The following is a 21,926-nucleotide window of genomic DNA, read 5'->3' on the forward strand; positions in this document are numbered from 1 at the left end:
TAGGATGCGAATGTGGAATATGATCTAGTAATGTGTACCACGAGAAATTGAGCGCGTTCACTTAAAGCCTTTTCTGCCAAGCATTCAAACAATGAACAAAAGTAAAAAAAATGTTTGTTTTTTTTAATCCTTTTAATACAAATTCACTTTAAGCAAGTTTGTTGATGAAGAATGTCAAAAAATTCACGAACAATCATTAATGGAATGTCATGATTTGTGTTGACTTCAACAAGGTAATCATCTAAGGATTTTACTTTAGGTGAACTGTTTTCTAAAATGGTAGAAGAGAAAGAAAAGGAAAGTTAGATTGAAATGCTCATCAAATTTTTAGAAATATTAATCAACCTTAATGCACTCCTCAAAAAGATCAATATACTAGAATGTGGTATTTGTTGATCATTTAGATTACAATAGAGATCTTTATTTTTTTATTTTTTTAAGATTCTCATATTACTCATCTTTAAAGGTATGCTATAAGTTTAAATAGAATGGTTGCCTCTGAACGTAAAACCCAAGAAATAATTAAATCATTTTCTCTGATTTATCATTCATTATTCTCTCTCTCTCTCTTTTTCTTTTTCTTTTTCTTTTTTTAGAATAATAAAAAAAAAATTTGAGTTTTTTTCTTTTTGTATCATACTCTTTTTTTTTTTTTTTAAGAACGATTCCTTGATTTTTTTTTTCCGCTTTATTTCTCTTTTTTTTTTTTTTGTGAGGCAATCATCCCAAGGTTCTCGGGATTTTCTTTTTAAAGCATAAAAAAGAGGTAAATAAATTATACTCTTAAATCAAGGTTGATTAATTACAACTAAAAGATGACGACCACGAAATAGGCACGTTTAAGAATGGGAATATTGATGACGTCCTATTAAGGGATGCGAACTTCTAATGACGAACCTTATAAGAAGTAATGTCATTAGTTCGATTAAAAAGTACGTAAACAAATCATCATAATCGAAAATAGTATCGCGCACAATTTTCCGTCATACACTAAGGTGGAGAGTGCAACGTGGAGAGTGCAACGTCGAGAGTAGCGCCTGCCACATGCGTTTTTTTTTTTGTTTTTTTTTTTTTTGCAAAAATAAAAGATAACGTTTTTTTTTTTTCGAAAACGCAAAAATAAAAGAACGATAAAAGACATGTTTTTTGGATTTTTTTTTTTTCAAAAAAAGAAAAGATGAACAAAGTAAAAGCAACTAAGTTAGACAACCTTGTTAGCCAAAGAGATATTATTAGCACCTACTTAACGGTTAACCTTGAAGCGGTAATATCGTTCTCTCCGTATAACATTGCTCGTAATGAGTCAAAATTAACATTGAACAGTGAGCGCTCGCAAGAACCAGAGTTGCGCAGAAGAGTCGCGCGCAACTTCTTGACTTGCGCTTGGAGGGCACGCGCAACTTTGACAGTTACACGCGCCACCTGGCAGGTTCGATTTTTTTTTTTTCTTTTTTTTTTTTTTTTTTTTTGTCGAACAACATTTTTTTCGAATTTTTTAATATCTCTAAGTAACAAGTTGAAATTAATTAGATTAGACACGAAGCATATAAGCACATATTTATGTAGTCACATAAGCACATAAAAGGAACCGTCAAAGCATACAATGCCATTCTATGGTCAAGGCTTGTGTGTCCAAAGGTACCATATCTTAAGAACGATGCACGAATCAATCACTCAACGTGTTGACCCATGTCATGATTCTCCCAACATTTTGTTGGCGATATGGGTGGGATGATTGTTATTGATTTCGGGATAGAAGCCTAGTGTTGGTGACCCCTAGTCAATGAGCCAATCCCCAATGGTTAAAGTGTGCTATGATTATGCATGATGCAATGTTGCTTATTTGGTTTTTACTTTTGTGAAAAAGGAAGAAATTATGCGTTTAAGTCTCGCTCTCTAACTAGAGATTATCCAAGTTAGCCTTCGTTACAACTCATAGGTAACCTAAGTTGGAAACCTTGAATCATAACCAAAAACTAATCTTGTAACCTCTAAGTCCCCAGTGGAGTCGCCACTGTGAGGAGGGTAGCCCATCGTTGGGGATCCCACTTCCTCTATGCCCATAGCCCTTTTAAAAGCCTAGGACTTTACACTTTTGAAGGTGTGTTAGGATTTGAATTCTTGGCTGTTTGGGGGACCTTGAATTAGAATTGATTCTATCATCACGCTTTTTTGTAAGAAACTAATAAGGAGTCGCCAATGAGTTTTAGAAAAACTCATAAACCTCGTTCATGCCTTTCTCCTAAAATAGAGTTCAAGGGATAAATAGCATGAATCATAAGTTTACCCATGCCCAAATTGGTTTACTTGTACCAGAATTGAGTACGGGAGCGAGGGTACTAAAATAACGCTTCCTTTAGGGGGAAATCCCTATTTTAGCCCAAGTGCGGCCTCTATTAGCTCTTCCTTTTTCACAATTTAATCACCAAACAATGTATGTAACATGATACCTAAAACTAAGTTACTTTATTTTATTTACACGTGTCAATCACATACAGATAACATTGCAACGATTGTCGTTATTCTTATTTATTCCAAATTCGTGAAAAGAACAATTAATAAACAAGATTCGCCTTGACTTAGGTGATAAAACAACAATTAATTATTCAATTCTAGTCTTTAATTAACGCAAGAATACTATGTGAAATTAATTAATTAAAGTTTATTTAAAGTGATCAAACAACACTAATTAATTAATTAAAGTTATTTAAACAAGAAAAAAAATGTGATTTATCTAAATGCTCAAGAAACTAACTATTCTCCTTTGTTTGCTAGATCTTTGTTTTGGATGTTTATGGACCTTCCTTCTTCTTCGTACCTCCAAGGCTTCAATGGAATCAATTAGGGTTGGAGAGTATTTGGGAAGAGAGGAGAAAAGCAATATGATAGTAAGAGGGTTTGAGAGATTAGGGATTTCACAATGCTAGGGTTTTAATTCTGATTTTTCTGTTGTCTTCAGGTCTAAGCGAAGACCCTTATTTATAGGCGTGGGAATCTAGGTTTAGGGTTTAAGAGCAGCGGCGTCAATTGGCGCGCGCAACTCTCAGAGTCGTGCTGGAGTGCCGAGCGCAACTCTTAGATTGCACGCAGTGCGGTTTGCCTTATACGAAAACGCGTTTTTAAAACTTCTATAACTTTTGATTGTGAAGTCGGATTAATGCAAATAAGATACCATTGGAAATCTCTGAATGTCTAATTTTCAATTCCGTTAGAAGTAGGTTAAAATATGTTATGGATCAAAAGATATGGCCGTTTGAGTGCAAGGGTGTTGTTTTTAGGGCCTGGTTTAGTATTTTGATGATAACTTCTTCGTTTTAACTTGAAATTGGGCTTATAATATACCATTGGAAAGCTCTTTGCAAGGTCTATCCAGCTGTATAGGACCTGAATGGATATTTGGTGTTTAAATATTCTGGTTGGCTTGATTTTTAACAATGTAAGATCCATTTGATCAAATCATTGCATTTGACGCATTTAGGTATGTTATTAATCAAGGTTAAACATGTATGAGCACGTTTTAGGCCTAATTACTAATCAGACTAGGCTCTAAGATGAATTGGTCTCAAATACGGGTTTTAACTTACTTCATAATGCATTTCGGAGTCCATAAACACTTCAACTTTGATCTAGCATGAAGAACGGGTCTTTGTAACATCATCGCACTTCTCGTTAGAACAGGAGGCCAAAAGTAGGTGTCTACACCTTATTACTATTTTGGGTATGATTTTATACATTTTTCGTTAGTTTTCACACGCAAATACATATCCTACCAATAGTCACATTTGTTGTTTGTGGAATTGAAGTCAGGCATTTTTGTTATTTATTTCTTTCTAAGTCTTTACTCCCAACCCAAATGGTACAATTAAAATAAAAAAATTACTTCGTATTAGAGTATTATGTAAATTGCAAGGAAACTTTAAATATATCCCAAATGGGGCAATTATTAAAAAAAATTTTAAAAAAAGGAATTATTAGATTATTATGTTATATTATGTAAATTGCAAGGAAACTTTAACTATATGTCCTCCGAGCTAAGGTGGGTGCAATAGTTAGGCCCTGTTCTTTTGAGCTTCTAGGCAGAGCAGAGCAGAGGTTAGCAGAGGAGAGCTTCCAACACTACAGAGCAGAGCATAGCAAATTCGTGTGCTTGATCTTTCGGAAAGCAGTGTAGAACGTTTGTGGTACTCAAATCAGTCATGTCCGGATTTCAACAAGGTAAATGTCACATTGAAGTGGCCAGTGTCGTTACATAGTATGCGCCTCCTAGTTTTAACTTTACGTAGACCACCTCACCTTAGGATAGGAGCTTGCTCCCCATAAAATCATCATTTTGTTATAAGTTTGGTAACTTCTTTGCTTGCAGATGGTTGGGAACTTAATTGGTGGTGATAAATATCGCTCTATAGTTGCCCTTTCCTTACAGCTTTTCCTAACATGTCTGCATCGACATTTGAAAATGCTTATGCTTGAGCTTTGTATAAGACTAAGAATCACGAGTCAATTAAAAACACGAGATCTCTAGTTCACTTGAGTATAATAAAATTCTCAAATTTGGTTGAATTTCCAAATGATGTGACGCGGATGGATGAAAGGTCTCAGGTAGCTAATCCTATCTAAATGCACAAAGTTTATTAGAGGAATACCGCATGACATCATTGATCCAACTACATCTCAATGAAACAGAAATTTCTAAGCTACCTGAAAATCTATTTTACCTTATACAGCTTGATGAGCTTAGTCTACAAGGTTGTTATCGGATTACAAGGCTGCCTGAAAATTTAGGGTCTCTTATATCTTTGAAAAAGTTCTCTCTCATACTAATATTAAAGAGTTTTCTGATTCTATTGGATCTTTGGCAAGCCTTGAGGAACTAAGTTTGTTTTCCTATGCCTCACTTATAGCCATTCATGATACAATGGGAAAGCTCAAGTCTTTGACTGAGGCACACCTTACTTTCAATTCGATCCAGGAACTTCATCTATTGTCACTAGTAAAAAATTGGGCTTAAGTAACACCCTTTGGTAACACTTTAAAAATTTCATGATTGTTTGATTTTTAGGTAACACTTTTGTAACATTGTGGTATTAGGTAACATTTTTAGTAGCACTTTAATATTATGTAACACTTTATTGTAACACTTTGATATTTGGTAGCACTTGGTTGTAACACTTAATTTGATATGATCAATTTTTTTTTTTTTTTTTTAATCCAATATTTTTTTACCAATATTTTTTTATAGAAAATAAAAAAATACACCCTTCGTCTTGTCAAAAGATCGACCCTCATAACCTCACTGTTGGTTGTCTCCCAACTTTCTTCCTCCCCCAAGATTTCCTCGGCTTCCACCGCTGCCCCAATCTCGCTCCCGCTGCTCCACTATAGCCCCGTCCATTGCAGCCTCCCTCCATCGCAACTCGTGCTCCAACTTGAATACGTACCCAACGGCCTCGTGTTCCAAGTTAAAGGGACAACGATTGCCACCCCCAAAGACAGCAGTTGCCACCTCCTTGCCTCCATCCTCGCTTGGTGGCTTTCACCTTAAAGTTAGGGTTGGGGTTAGTTTTGTTTCCTCTCCCTTTCATTATCAACATGAATTTGAGTGGCTAAAATTAGGGTTTTAATTCCCTCTCTCTGATCTTGTTGATAATTTCTTAATTTGATGTTGAATTCGCCTATTAACATATTTAATTTCGCTATTTTCATACTAAATTCTGCATGCATCTGAATTGGTTGAAGTAATTAGATGTGATTAGGGGATTTTGCTCCCACCAATCGGAATGCGCCACGTGGACCAATCAGGTCCAGCCAAGTGTCCCCCAGTTGGAACAGTCAGGGCTTCCCACGTGGCACGCGCTTATTCGTCCACCTTGGACCTGTTATGTCAAGACATGTGGCATACTCCATGCCTAATGGAGAAACCGGCCACCCAGGCCCAACTTCCGAGGGAAGCCCAATCGGCCCTAGGTTTACCTAAACCTAGGATGGGCACGTTTCCCAAGGTTATAAATACCTCCCTTAATCCTCATTAAGGGGAATTACAAAAAGAGAACAGAAACATTACGGAAAAAACACATTAATTACACATAGTAATAACCGGCTGATCTCGCTAACAAAGCAGATTACCTACATTAAACACTCTCACCTAGAGAGACCAAATCACTTTAATTTCCGCATTAATTACTCCTTAATCAGGTACTAACTTGACCGTTGGAGGCGGAGCTCACAGGAGTCTCCGTTATTTTGCAGGTACAGGCGTCCGGTTCCAGTCTCGGAATTGTAACTCTCCCGCAGGACATCAGAAAACCCCGAAACATTTGGCGCCGTCTGTGGGGAGAGTACTTCTGAGATGGCATCCAAGTCTGTACCGACTCCTGAAGAGAGGCGTCCCCTAGACGACCCTCAAGTTCAGTCGGACCATGATACCGAAAGTGAATTTGAAGTTGAAGCTCATACAGCTTCAGACGGGACCCTAAGGGCCCGACGTACCCGTCATACCGAAAGGAGGGAACGGGAGCATCTTCAAACAGGAAGCGAGCCAGCAGGCGCACCGCCTGTTCGGCAATAGCCGACTGATGGGTCTGCTCCCATCATAAGGAACGAACTCATGACCTTCATGAGGGACTTTAAGGGAGAGATTCAAGAGTTGATCAACAAGAAGCCGCCTGCTCCAGTCAAGGAGCAGTCGGCCAAGAAACCCTCCACTTCACTGAAGAGGAAGCCAGTTCAAGGGCGAGAGGCGACTCCTCATCCTAAATCTAGGAAGCAGGAGCCACCTGCCCTTGATTTCACAAAATTCTGTTATCCTACAGGAAATAGGAAACCTGTTCGTCATATTCAGGCGGACGGGTCGAAGCAAACATTCACAGATGCTCGGCTACTGCTAGAGCAGAAGAAGAGTGACCGATTGTCAGAGTCGGCCTCTACTTCAAACTTTCAAGACAGTTTGCGAAATGCCTCGATGAGGCATACTCATTCGTACCATGAGAGTTAGTCAGGCGGCACCTCCCGTCAGTCCGGCTTTCATAGTGACCAGGCGGTACCAAACTTACCATTTGTGCCGCAACAACAGTATTTTTTGCAGCCACCTCCGTTTGGTGGACCTGCAGCAAAAAACGTCCAACCTATGGACTGGCAGCTACAGTTGCTTAGACTTGGTGAACAGCCGTCGGCCTTCTCCAAGGAAATTACTGAAGCCTCTCAGCCGGCCAAAGTGAAAAATGTACTAGTAGGCGCCTATGACGGCACTACTAACCCAGAAGACCATCTGATGGCATTCACCAACCTGATGTACCTTCAAGGGTTGGATGATCCCACTTGGTGCAAGTGTTTCCCAGCGACTCTCAAAGGAATCGCACAGCAATGGTTCGGCAACCTGCCGACTGGTTGTGTAAATAGCTTCAGGACGCTTGCTTACTTATTTGCCTCCAACTTCGCCATGAACATCCCTGCGAAGAAAACGACCCTTGATTTGGGAACAATTCAGCAGGGCGAGAAGGAGGGGCTTCGTTCTTACATCAGGCGATTTAACCTGATGAGAATACAGATTCAAGGGTTACCGGATGAGGTAGCTTATACTGACTTTTTCAGAGGTCTCAAAGACGGGTCTACCTTCAAATTTGATTTGGTTCGAAAAAGGGTGGCGACTCTTCAAGAGGCCTTGATTGAAGCAGAAGCCTATATACAGGCGACTGATCTTTGTACGATAAAACAGTCGGATGGGAAAAGGTTCGACAAAAGAGAAGGACGACAGAAACAGTCGTCTAACAAAGATGAGAAAAGAAAAGAGGTTTGGGCGGCTGATTCCTCTAAACAGCCGGCCCAGAAAAAGAAAAAAGAATTCAAACCATACTCCCCAAAGTATGCGTTTAACAAGGATAACCAGTTTATCCTAAAAGAAATCAAGGGACGGATCTCAATTGAGAAGCCGGTCCCCATGAAGGGTTCTGCAAACAACCGGAACCAAGATAAATTATGTGCTTATCATGATGATGTTGGTCATCACACCAATGACTGCATCAGTCTCATGCGGTATCTAGACCGCCTGGCTGAGCAAGGTGATCTTGACACTTATGTCAAGAAATCTACGGGGAACACTTCCTCGAAAAAGCAGTCGGCCAAAAAGAATCAACAGGCCGACAGCTCTGATACAGATGATGCAGTCGTCTACACCATTGCAGGAGGCTTCTCAGGAGGCGGCCCCACTATTAGGGGCAACAAAGACAATATCAGGCGGTTAGATGTAAATTCCGTTCACCAAGAACGGTCGTCCAAATATTCATTTCCTGAGATTGTCATTACTGAAGAAGATCTAGGAGGGGTAAGGGGGCCGCATGACGACCCTCTCGTTATTGAATGTAAAGTGGTCAACCAGAGAGTTGGCCGAATCCTCATAGATACCGGAAGCTCCTCAGATCTCATCAGTAGCAAATGTCTGTCGAAACTAAAATATCAGACTGATTGCATACATCCGGCCTCCCACCCTTTAGTAGGGTTTGGAGGAGGAGTCGTCCACCCACTGGGACGAGTAGATTTACCCATCCGCCTGGGCGAAAAAGGGGAAGGACGACACATGGTAGTCCGATTCCTGGTAGTAGAGGAACTCTCGGCCTACAACATGATTCTGGGTCGACCTACCCTGAATAATTCCAAGGCTGTTATAATCCCGTCTCTTATGTTGCTCAAGTTTGAGAGGGATAATGGAATAGTCGGCTCCCTAAGGGGAGATCAGAGGATGGCCCGAGAGTGCTATCTCTCGGATGTCAAGCCCACTGTTATGGCTACTGGGTCAAGCGGTGAAAAAACAGACCTTGACAAGGAGAGTGCGCCTGTTCAAGAAGCAGGCGGCAAAAAGAGAAAGGCATCCCAGACAGGGGCCGCAAGAAAAGCAAGAAAATAGCAATCATTGGCAGAGGAGCGGCCGGATGAGTTCCGCCCTCAGCCGGCTGGTGAGCATGCGAACCTGATCTTAGACGACTCACGTCCTGACCGAACAGTCAAAGTTGGGACGACTGCTCTGAGAAACCTTGGTGACAACTTTCACAACCTATTGAAAGAATACAAGGACATCTTTGCATTCGAAGTCCATGAAATGCCAGGCATTAGTCCTGATCTGGTGGTACATAAACTCGTCGTGGATCCGAAAAAGAAGTCGGTACGGCAAAAGAAGCGGAACCATGGCGAAGAAAGAAGTCAAGCGGCAGCCGCTGAAGTTAAAAAATTACTTGATGCAGGGTTCATTCGGCAATGTTACTTCCCAGACTGGGTTGCAAATGTGGTGCTTATTAAAAAGCCGAATGGCACCTGGCGAATGTGTGTAGACTACACAGACTTAAACAAGGCGTGCCCCAAAGACAGTTACCCTCTGCCTAAAATTGATAACCTGGTCGACTCAACAGCCGGCCATGCCTTGATGAGTTTTATGGACGCCTATTCTGGTTTCCATCAAATTCCTTTATGGAAGAAAGATCAGGAGAAGACGACCTTCGTCACTGATCAGGGGTTATACTGTTACACGGTCATGCCGTTTGGTCTTAAGAATGCCCCGGCTACCTTCCAACGAATGATAAACACTGTGTTCTTTGATCAGATTGGGAGAAACGTCGAGGCATACATTGATGATATGATTGTCAAGACTAAACTTCAGAAAGATCATCTGTCGGACCTCCGAGAAACTTTCGCCACACTCAGGCGGCACCATGTCATGCTCAATCCCAAGAAATGTGTATTTGGAGTTGAGTCTGGGAAATTTCTCGGATTCCTTATCAATCAGAGAGGAATAGAGGCGAACCCTGAGAAGGTGCAGGCGGTCATTGACATGCAGTCGCCTCGTACCATCCGAGAGGTTCAGAAGTTAACAGGTTGTCTGGCGGCCTTGGGAAGATTTCTAAGCCGATCAGGCGACAAATGCCTATACTTTTTCCAGGCAATTAAGAAAAAGGCAAGGTTTGAATAGGGGCCGGATGCTGAGGCCGCCTTCCAGAAATTAAAAGTTCACTTGCATTCCTTGCCGAGGCTGGTCAGCCCTTTGCCCAAAGAGGTTCTCTACATGTACCTGGTCGTCTCTACTCATGCGTTAAGCGCTGTTCTCCTTGCTGAAAGGGACGGCTGTCAGCTCCCGGTCTACTTTGTCAGTCACGTACTGAAAAATGCCGAGTTGAGGTATCCCCTAGTGGAGAAATTTGGTCTTGCACTCTTCATGGCTGTTAAAAAATTGAAGCCCTACTTTTTGGCACATGCAGTCGTCGTGTATACAGACCAACCTATCAAGCGGCCACTGACCATCATGGAGTCGTCAGGCCGAATGATCAAATGGGCCATAGAAATACAGAGCCTCGAAGTTACATTCGAGCCTAGAAAAGCAGTGAAGGGGCAAGCCTTTGCTGATTTTATTGTAGAGATGACTCGTCCTCCTGACTCTCAAGTTCCAGACCAAGTATGGAAGGTATATGTGGATGGAAGCTCTACTTCAAATGGTGGTGGAGCAGGCGTCATATGTCAGTCGCCAGAGGGCGACAGGTACGAGTATGCTCTACGCTTCAGTTTTCAGGCTTCAAACAATGAGGCAGAATATGAAGCTTTACTAGCCGGGATCCGCATGTGCAAGGCGGCAGGGGCAAGAAAAATAGACGCCTGTTCCGATTCACAATTGATAGTGAGTCAGTACAATGGCGAATACGAAGCAACCCATCCGGCCATGATCAAGTATTTACAGGCGGTCCGACAAGCAGTCGGCTCCCTTGAGGATTTCCATCTAATCCAAGTGCCGAGATCAGAAAACAACCAGGCGGATGCACTGTCAAAATTAGCATCATCCGCCTCCTCTGATACTCCTCGAACTGTTTTTTGGGAAGTAATGGAGAAGAGAAGCATCGAGGAAAACCCTATTGGAATCCTAGACAGAAGCTCAACCTGGATGAATTCAATCAGGGCATATCTGACAAACGGTACACTGCCGGATGATACTCAACAGGCGGCAGCACTGAAAAAACGAGCCACCTGTTTTGAAATGATAAAGGGAGAACTTCACAAAAAGGGGTACCTTCAACCCTTCTTAAAGTGTGTTACTCCAGAAAAGGGACGAGAGATACTAGACGATCTTCACTCTGGTTACTATGCTTCTCATATAGGTGGTAGGATGCTTGCTCAAAGGGCAAGGCGGCAGGGCTACTTTTGGCCTACTTTGGAAGCAGATGCAATGGAGATGGTGAAAAAATGTGACAAGTGCCAAAGGTTTGGCAAACTAATTCACCGTCCGGCTACTGACCTCACTACCATTCACAGCCCACTACCGTTTGCTAAGTGGGGCATGGACATTCTGGGTCCATATACGCCTGCTACAGGCGGAAGGAGGTACATACTTGATGCCGTCGACTACTTCACTAAATGGGTAGAGGCGGAGGCTGTAAAGGGAATCAAGACAAAAGATGTAATTTCATTCATTTGGAAAAATGTCATCACTCGGTTCGGGGTTCCCATGTCTATGGTTTTTGATAATGGTCCCCAATTTGAGACGCATGTTCTCAAAAGCTGGTTGGGTGATCAAGGAATTGCAAACTACTTTGCATCTGTCGGCCGTCCACAAGCAAACGGCCAGGTAGAAGCCTTTAATAAAATCATCTCAGACGGTCTCAAGAAAATGATTGAACGAGCAGGCGGCCTATGGGCGGATGAACTACCACATGTTCTCTGGGCCATTAGCACGACTGAAAAAGGGGCAACTGGAGAAACTCCATTCCTCCTAACTTACGGTGCGGAAGCTGTTCTTCCAATAGAACACTACGAGCCGACTCTTCGAGTAATGCTATATGACGAAGAGGCAAACTGGGAAGCCATGCGCCTGGCATTAGACTCACTTCCTGAAAAGAGGGGCAATGTTGTCTTGCGCCATGAGATCTATCGCCTGAGAATGACTAGATCATACAACAAAAAAGTACACAGGCGTCCACTCAAAGTAGGGGACTTTGTACTTAGAAAAATGGAAGCAGTTGGTAGGGCTAATGAGTCTGGCAAACTAACTCCCAACTGGGAAGGACCCTACCGAATCTATGAGGAAGTCAGGGACGGTACCTACCGTCTGGAAACACCAGACGGACAACCGTTGCCTCGAACTTGGAATGTAGATAATCTTAAGAAATATTTCTTTTGAATGATGTAAAGTAAAGAGCTACTTAATAAAAGTTTCCACTTACTATTCAATTTTGTACTACGAGGGGCATGCCGTCTGTACCTTTACAGTCGGCTACTCTCCATTGAGTATTTCACTCACAATAGGGGCATGTCGTCTGGGCATATAGTCGGCTACTCTCCATAAGAAGATGGCCGACTGGTTCCAAACACATAGCCACCCCCCTAATACTTAGCTAAAAAGATTAGGGCCTGGCCGACCCTGTGCCTAACAGGCGGCTACCCTCCTTTTACTTAGCACCTACGTTCACCAAGAACTTACCAAGGCCACAGGCCGAATGATCAGACCAGGCGCCAAGCCAACTGATCAAATCTACAAAACTAATACGACCTGTCCCAACATCATAGCAGGCGTCCGACGGCATCCCTCCGGATGAAATTCGTCGCAGAGAGCAGCTCCCTTTTGGGTGGAGCATTGTTCTATAAACTAATTACACGGCACCTATACGACTGTCCCCAAGGGCAACCATTTAGCCGTTTTTGAGACAAGGATAACTCTATCACTAACCAAACCAGTGGTAGCAGTTGACATCTGAGTCAGATGACCGCCTGTATTACTTGAGATAAATGCAGGGGGTACCTATTGAGTTAATAGCCAACAAACATTGGCGAATCAAGGGGTCCAGCCGGCCTACGCCGCCTGGTACCTCTACTTCTCAAGCAAAAGTGACGGCGACTGAGTAACTCCAACGTTAACTCATAGTCACTCCCTCAAATTTGGTATGGAACCTAAAAGGTTTGAGTAGACCACCTTTTTTTTGGCTAACAGGGGCACTCAAACCCCTATTCCTACTAGGTAACCTATTGAGTTAATAGCCCACAAACATTGGCAAATCAAGGGGATCAGCCGGCATCCGCCGCCTGCTACCTCTATTACTCAATCTAGATTGTGACGAAGACTAAGTAACTCCTATGTTAACTTAATATTCACTTAACTTAGTATGGAGCCTAAAAGGTATGAGTCGTCCGCCTGTTTTTAACAAACAGGGGCTCTCAACCACTACTCTTGCTAGGTTAACAAATTATGAGTTAAAAGCCAACAAACATTGGCATTAAAGGGAAACAACCGGTACCCGCCGCTTGTTATATCTACTACTCAGTTCCTTGGCGACTAGGTAATACTCTATTTACTTGGTCAGACCACTTTCCTACTTGGTTAAATTTACAAATGACAGGACCGCCTGCCTAAAAAGGATCCAGACAAAATAGTTCGAATACTGATTGGATAAATGGCCGACTGATCGTCTATCCTGGAAACAGACAACCAGTCGTCCAGGGGCATAGGCGGCGTACTAACTATCCTTACCTGTCTGCAACGTTCGGCCATGTAAAACAGTCGGTCTAGTGAACAATTGGATATTAGATATGGAATACTTAGACAAATTTGAAGCAAAACAAAAATTCATTATAAGCCGGTCATTAAAGACCAGCAAAATATTCAAAGCCCCGGCCCCCTGGCCGGGTAAATACAAAGCAAACGGCACGCGGGCCGTGGAAAGAATACATAAAGCTTAAGAAGGGGGCAGTTCAGTATTAGCAGCTGCCGCCTGGTCAGCACTCTTCTTGCTGGACTCGGCTTCAGCTGCATCCTTTTTTGATGCCTTACCCCCAAGCGGCACAAGCGCCACTACCGGCTCCTCCTCCTCCAACGCTTCCCCCAACGCCTCTTCTTCAGCAGCCGCCAGGATCTCTTGATTATATGTATCCGAACACTGGCGGTACGTTCTTTCCCAAGAGGCAAAGTCGGCACTGGGGAAGAGGCGGCCCCAGGTCATGCGCTGGATTTGAGCGGAGTCTTCCATCATCTCCCGGACCAGCTCTTTCTTCTCTTGCTCGGCCTTTTCCGAGAGCTCTTGGGTAAGACTCTTCTCCTAGGTCACCAGGCGTTCCTTTACGCTGGCCAAGGATTTCTCCATGGCTTCGTAAGAGTACATTTTCAGGCGAAGAGGTTTCAGCTCGGCCTTGAGATTTGTGATGGTCGCCTCCAGCTCGTCATTCTTCTTCTGGGCCGCCTCTAACTGAGCTCGAACAGCGGCGGTAGCGTGCGCCTGATAATAAAGAATATCAATGGTCAGTACTTCATTTTGGGCAATTTGAAACATTGCCTTATCACAGTCAGAGGCGGCCATAGCTTTTGCAGCCTTTACCTCTTTGTTCTTCCGATCAAGCGGCTTGCGAAGGCCGTTAACTCGGAGCAGGGCCTAAGTACAAAAAAACAGGCGTCAGTTTCCAAACAAAAAAGAAAACAGGCGTCCAGAAATTCAAATACTCAAAAAATATGCTAAGTATACCTCAGCAAGGACCCCTGCAATCCCGTCAAGGTCAAGGGTGCCGACACCCCTGACCGCCTCCCTTTCAGCTGGAGGAACTGCCCTGATCATAGACTTGGCCATCTCTACCAAGTCAGGCTCCTGGGGCCGGCTGCATCAAGCATAAAGAAACGGATTAGACTTAGTAACAAAGGGAGCAAGTCTAAAATTTACAAGGACAACTTCATACCTATAGGCGGCCCAGTTGGAGTTTTAGAAGAAGTGGACGGCTGTTTCTCAGCCGCCACCTGTTTCCTGGCAGAACCAGGAGAGCTCCCAACAGTCGTCTTCCGGGCCTTGGGGTCCGGCTGTTGGGAAGATGAAGCTCTTGGAGCACCCGTCTAAAAAAGAAGAAAAAAGTCAGTATATGCATAAACACTCCAAAAAGAGGGTGAAAGGTTCGGAGCTCACCAAGGGTGCCCCCTTCTTGGGGGAGTCGGTTGAAGCTTGTTGCATAATAGAGGCCCGCAACATGGCCGCCGCAGTCTTGGAGGCAGTGATTTTGCTCATGGCGTCAGCTGCAAAAAACAAACAGCAAAGTTAATAAAAGATAAACAACAAATGTATGGAACAACAGAGTATTCGACAGGCCGACTACCTCTTGAGCACCGACTGCTGAGGCCGCAGGCGGCCAAAAAGTACTCGTCATAGAGCCACTTGAAGCTCGGGACGCAGTGCAGGGGTACTTGCTCTCGTACCCCTGAAGTAGAGTCGACCCTCGACTCTACTTTAAAGAGTCCTTTATCAAGGATCTCTTTCTTAGCCTTGGGGGGAACAGGCGGCATGCTACGGCCGCCTGCAAGAAGGGGCGAATTCCTGTTCCACCTATTGAAGCGCTTGTTCTGCTCAATGTCTGAACTCTCAATGATGAGGAAGGTGCTCCGCCAGTCCTTCCACTTGTTTGCTTTACCTCTTGTCATGAGGTAGCCCCTGTGGCTTGTCAATTGATACCCGCCGGTACCGCCTGTCTTAGGGGTCCGGCTGAGATAGTTCATATGGGCGAAAGCCTCGAAGCTCGGCTCCACCCCGTGCAGTTCGCACCCGGCCACATAGCCGAGTACGTTGACCCAGGAGTTTGGGGCTAACTGCCATAACCCCAACTCATACCCATCCAAAATCCGCTGAACAGCCGGATGTAATGGGAAGCGAAGCCCTGCCTTGATGGCCGCCTCGTAGCAGCCAAAGCAGGCGCTTTCATCTGGAACCAGCCGGCCAGACGACTGTGTCTTCTGGATCCGGCACAAACACTAGAAAGTCGGGGCCCATGGTGTGGTTTGCAATAAAGCTCTCCACTTTCTCTTGCATGGCTTTGATTCGGCCCCGAGGTACCGTGCAGTAGTAGGGGGTATTTAGCTCTCGGTAAGAGGCGGATGGTTCCGCCCAATTGTCCCCCTTCTCAACTGCGTGAGAAAGTCTCGCCTCTTGCAGGCGACTGTTTTTCTCTTCTGTACCCAAAGAAGCATGGCCAGAAGAGCTTGACTCGGAATCGTCCTCCGACGAGTCTGAAGAGGACGACTCCTCCCCTCTCCCGGAGGGGCCCGCCTCCTCTCTTTGAAAAGGAGCAGATTTGTTAACTGTTAAATGGGAAGGGGTCACTATGACTCCCCCCACAGAATTGCCGGCATCCAGGCCTCCTTGTTTCACTTCCACATCTGGCGCCTAGTCAGATGTTTCACTAAGCGGCACCCTGTGGGAGGAGCCGTCTGAATTTGAGATCCTAGCTGTCTTTTTCGTTCTGGCCATCCTGCTCTGCATAGACACAGATACAGTCGGACTTTGTATAAAGGGCAAAGATGGGTCCGGAAAAGGGCAGGCGGCACTCCTAGTCCTAGATTCAGCCGTCCCCGGTGACCGGCTGATCACTAACCTAGGTCGTGTCGTGTGCTTCCGTGGTGCCATTTCAGAAAATAAAAAGAAAATTAAGAGTAAGAGAACTGAGTTACCTGAACGAGTGACGGTTGATGAAGTTCTGGAAATCCGGTGCAGTCGGCTTGTCAGAACAGGCGGTAGGCAGAAAAGGTCCAAAATGTCAGAGCAAGTTCAGGGGTCCGAATGTTCTCAAAAAGTTCTCAAAGTGTGAAAATGACTCAAGACAACTCTCCCTTATATAGGCGAAGTGAGAAGGCGAAGGGTCACTTTCAGAATTCAAAATTTGGGCGGGAAAATCTCTCGTCCTTTCGCCGACTGACACCTGTAGCAGGTCGTCGCCTGTTACAGTGCGACACCTGTCACAGGTAACACGTGACCAATCACGTGCCACCTGTGAGGGGCAAATGATTAGGGGATTTTGCTCCCACCAATCGGAATGCGCCACGTGGACCAATCAGGTCCTGCCAAGTGTCCCCCAGTTGGAACAGTCAGGGCTTCCCACGTGGCACGCGCTTATTCGTCCACCTTGGACCTGTTATGTCAAGACATGTGGCATACTCCATGCCTAATGGAGAAACCGGCCACCCAGGCCCAACTTCCGAGGGAAGCCCAATCGGCCCTAGGTTTACCTAAACCTAGGATGGGCACGTTTCCCAAGGTTATAAATACCTCCCTTAATCCTCATCAAGGGGAATTACAAAAAGAGAACAGAAACATTACGGAAAAAACACATTAATTACACACAGTAATAACCGGCTGATCTCGCTAACAAAGCAGATTACCTACATTAAACACTCTCACCTAGAGAGACCAAATCACTTTAATTTCCGCATTAATTACTCCTTAATCAGGTACTAACTTGACCGTTGGAGGCGGAGCTCACAGGAGTCTCCGTTATTTTGCAGGTACAGGCGTCCGGTTCCAGTCTCGGAATTGTAACTCTCCCGCAGGACATCAGAAAACCCCGAAACAAGATGAGTTTGGGATTTTAGTTTTTTTTGTTTTTCAACTGATTTATTTTGCCTTGTAATTTGATCTTTTGTTAACTAATTTGACAAATTTTAATTTAATTATTTTCTCCTGATAAGCTTGTCGAGAATCCAAATAATTGCGGGCGAAAGAGATGCAGAAATCCAAAGCAATGCCAGTTATAATTGGAGACTTGGTGTTTTATATACAAACTACTGTTGCGTGCTATTCTTGCTACTGCCCAAACCACCACTCCTGGCAAAGTGGCAAGGTTTGCTTTTTTTTTTTTTTTTTTTTTCTTTTTTAGTTTTATTTTTTTACTAATATTAAGCTCTAATTATATAATTGGATTTTTATTTTTCATTATCTTGATTATTTGTTACTTTTGTAAGAAATTTGTGATAATTACATTAGTTGTCACATTTTCCAGGCTTTAATTTTGTGGGGTTAAGATGATTAATTGGCAAATTTTCTGCAATTTACCCATTTTTTCTAGATTTTGCTTGATTTTTGAGATTTCATGTGTTTGATTAGTTTAACTTTCACTTCAGTCTGAAAACTTAGTTATACTCTGTTTATCTCTCTTTCTCAAGGCTACATAATCAGTTACCTTTAGTCAAGCTCTCAATTGTTAGGTTACATGACTAATTTAAGCAATTGGCAAGTGAATGATAATGCCAATAGGGAACCTACAAGTGGTATGACAAAGAGGTGAATTAGGAGTTATATTGAAGGAGAATTAGTCCTATCATGTAATCAATATATTGATTTATATTATGAATTAGTGGCTATGTATTTTAACTAGAAACTACGACATTGTTTGAGCCATAGAGGCCATGGTTTTTAAGTTTCTATACTTTTATATTTATTTTCTTGAGTAGTTGTACAAGGACTAGTAATTGTACAAGGACTAGTAGTTCAACATGATAGTCTTACTTTACCGTAAAGTGGTACTTGAGTTATGCAATGACTAAAGTTTGAATGAGTAATTAGAATATGCATTGACTTAGTGCTAGCAAGGCACGTGATTTATGATTTATCTAAATTCCACTATGTTAGTGTATTTTTCCTGTTCATCTTTCTTCACAAAGAGGTGGAAATTCGAGATAAAGCATGAGATAAGTGTATATTAATCTCTATGAGTTTGTTATGAGAAAAGTAAAGGCAAGTTATGTACTACTCGTAGAAGTCTAAAATTTAATTTTTCTTGCTAGCTGAATGCATGTAATGGTAATTCTAAAGCAAACAGTCAGTGACCAACTAATGATTTCCGGCTGTGTTTATGTAAAAGGAGAATAGGTGGTCTAAAGGGAACCACCTTCTTCATTTGTTAGATCTTAAATCACCCCTGCTAATCAACCTCACTAGCAAATTTCAGTCTCTATGAGCCAGTTTGATACGACGATTTCGTAAGTATTCTCCTATTTTCTTTCCCCTCTTTATTCTTTGCTTTTTTCTTCAATCTCCACATTTTATTTGTGATTCTTTATCAATAAACTGTTACTCTTTGATTTTAATTGAATTTGATGTTGTTTTTATCTACTCACTCCGTTAATTTTTATTTGCAACTTTGGGGGGTTTTGTGGTTCACGAGGCAAAATTTAAGGGGCAAACATTAGTGGGAGTAAATGAAAGTGATTAAAGTGTTTGGAGAGAGAAAGTTGACCCACCCACTAGCAAATGAAAGTGATTAAAGTGTTTGGAGAGAGAAAGTTGGCCCACCCACTAGTAAAATTATTAAAATCAGAATTTTTAATTAAGGGTAAATTTGTAATTTTCAGGGTTTTTGTGTATTAAAAGTAGAAATAAAATAGAAAGTTGCACATAATGGTTAGCGGACTAAAATGACAAAAGTTGCAAATAAAAATTAACGGAGGGAGTATATATATTTTGACAATTATCTTATAAACTTGTCGCATATCATTAGTGTAGTCAAATCTATTTATTTGTCAATTTGGTTTCTGTTTTGGTTTAATTTTGTATGAATCTTGTCGGTAATGGCTTGCTAATTTTAAAAGTCATACCTTCATTAAGGAGTACGTTAAGATACTTGTAGGTTTTTAGGGGAATTATCAGTTTCAATTTTCTAGATACACCTCATTTATATAAATTGAGACCTAGAATTGGTAAATTAACCAAGCTAAAATTTCTAGTTAAAAACGACTTTGGAACTAATTATTGTTCAGGTGAAATACAATTTTAACTAATTGATCTTAAAAAGTAATTGAGAATTTGAATTAACTTGTCATTGCAATCGCCAATACGCCTGCCCAAATATTAGTATGGTTTCACTCCTTTTTTTTTAATTGTATTCTACTTGTAATTAAGCAATCTTTATAGGCTTCTGTATACATTTTTTGTGTTCACTTGTTAGGCCTAATTATGTATCTATGTTTAACTTTTGTGTATATTGATTGTATTTAATTTTAGTTTTTTTGCTTATTGTGCAGATTAATGAAGACAAAGATACTCATAAATCTTCAAGCAATTAGTAGAAGATAGAGAGAAACTTGATTCCATTAGTTTTATTTCTTTGGAGCTGTTGTGCAGTTTTTTTTTTTTTTTTATTGTATATAGTAATAGTGTAATGGAGTACTACTAAGTTTTGATTTATTTGGTTTTTTCTTGTATTTGACTTCACCTTTATCAATTAAAGATTGAATTTAGTTTTATTGATAATGAATATAGCTTGTGGTGAACAGGTGAAGTACTTTGTATCATTTTGTGATTTTTTAATAATCTATTAATGAATAAAGTGTTACATTAGCTTGCAAAAAGTGATACATAATGTCGAATAAAGTGCTACTATATGTCAAAAGATGATTGAAAAATGTTACCTAATAATTAACAAAGTGTTACATTAGATTGAAAAAGTGATACATAATGTCGGATAAAGTGATACTATATGTTTGAAAAATGTTCCTAAAGATAAGTAAGTGTTACATAAGAAATAAAAAGTAACACTTTAAAAATGATACTAATGATATAAAAAAGTGTTACATAAGAGGTTATATAGTAACACTTTGAAAAGTGTTACCATATGTTGTCAGAAGTGTTACATAAGACCTTAGGTAACATGGGCGGATGTATCACCCACTAAAGTGTTACCTATTGTCTATTGTTTAGGGTAAAAATTACCCATGACAAATGGACCAATCCGGACCTGCCACGTGTCCACCACGTGGGCCAATCAGCGTCCGCCACTTGTCACCCTAAGAGGTCCAACATGGACTAATCAGGCCACGCCACGTGGCCACCCATATGCCAAATAGGCAAAATGGCCACCAAGGCCCAAAGTCCGAGAGAAGCCCAATTTGCCCTGGTTAACCTAAACCTAGGATTGGCACGCTTCTCAAGACTATAAATACTTAATTAATCCTCATTAAAGGGGATTCAGCAATTGATGACTCTCACCTAGAGAAGTCTAAACACATTGATCACTCCTCCCCTAGAGGAACCAGATCTCCCACCTTTACTTTCCGCATTTATTACTCCTCAAATAAGTACTAACTTTTTCAATTACCGTGAGGAAGCTCTTACCCCAGGGTGAATCTTAATTACTGAGTAAATTCTGGAAGAAGTCGTTTGTGAGCTTCTAACCAGGCGGACTTCTCCTCATGCTAAGCATCTGTTTGATATAGGCGGCATCAAAGGCTGCAAGCAATACATCCGGCCAGCTCCATATATGCTCACCCAACATTTATAATGCCATATGTATTTCAATTCAAATGAAACTTTTTCCAGCTTGCATCATATGCGGGTCAACTAGTGGGTCTTGGTCTGGCTGAAACAAAACTGAAAACCAGCCGTAAAAAACAAGAGTTAGGTGCATGAATAGCAGCCGGCCATCTCTACGCAACATTAGTTAGCTCTTGATAAAACATCCGGCACTCTCAGCATTTGAGAGCAGGCGACATTATAGAGTTAGTCGGCATTCGTTCAGCCAAACAGCCGGTGCTCGTCGAGGGTAGCCTTGAAAAACCGGCTATATGTATTTAAAGCAAGAATGCCGTGAATAATTACACAATCACAAGTGCTCCTCAAGATTACAGCCGGCCATACCCAAAAAAACCATTGTGCTCGGTTTACTTAAGGTTCAAAAACGGCCCCGGCATGCGAGCATCTATGATCTTTGCTATTGTGATAAGACCAGCCTGCTCTATATGATGTTTTATCATGGTATAACCGCATGGTTTTTGCTCAAAAATATAATGCCAAGTATACTTGATACAAATGAGTTTGGTTCCAGCTTGATCTTCCAAAAGTAAACAGCCAACATACTCGCACATATAAACCTCAAACCTCACGGCCTGCCGAGAGGAGTAGCGCTTGGCTCGTAGTAATATAATCGGCCATGAGAGTGAATGCTTAAACTTGTTCATGTGCTAATTCTCTTATTGTGAAAGCTGGGCATTGGCGTCTCGCCCAAGAAAGCAGGCGGCTAAATGGCAGCCGGCCTAGTCCCAGCCACGAAGTAGCAGGTGGTAGCCACGATCAACTTTAACCATGCGTCCGGCACTTCGATGTTGGGCATGAGTTACATTGCCGAGTGTGTGAGCATGTAGCCTCAAACTTAGGCCTTGATTATAAGCGAGA

General features: G+C 42.2%; 1 long non-coding RNA gene across 2 annotated transcripts; it reads left to right on the forward strand.

Moving 5' to 3' along the window:
• The first annotated feature begins 5,238 nt into the window (after positions 1 to 5,238).
• On the forward strand, positions 5,239 to 20,096 carry LOC110711981. Of its 2 annotated transcripts, none has more exons than XR_002509467.1 (4): positions 5,239 to 5,555; positions 17,450 to 17,601; positions 18,622 to 18,739; positions 19,781 to 20,096. It is a non-coding gene; the product is annotated as an uncharacterized LOC110711981 (long non-coding RNA). The 2 variants fall into 2 exon arrangements; XR_002509468.1 differs by having other exon boundaries at positions 18,630 to 18,739.
• The last annotated feature ends 1,830 nt before the right edge of the window (positions 20,097 to 21,926 follow it).

Source organism: Chenopodium quinoa, unplaced genomic scaffold (assembly GCF_001683475.1).
Source record: "Chenopodium quinoa cultivar QQ74 unplaced genomic scaffold, ASM168347v1, whole genome shotgun sequence".
NCBI classification, from domain to species: domain Eukaryota; kingdom Viridiplantae; phylum Streptophyta; class Magnoliopsida; order Caryophyllales; family Amaranthaceae; genus Chenopodium; species Chenopodium quinoa.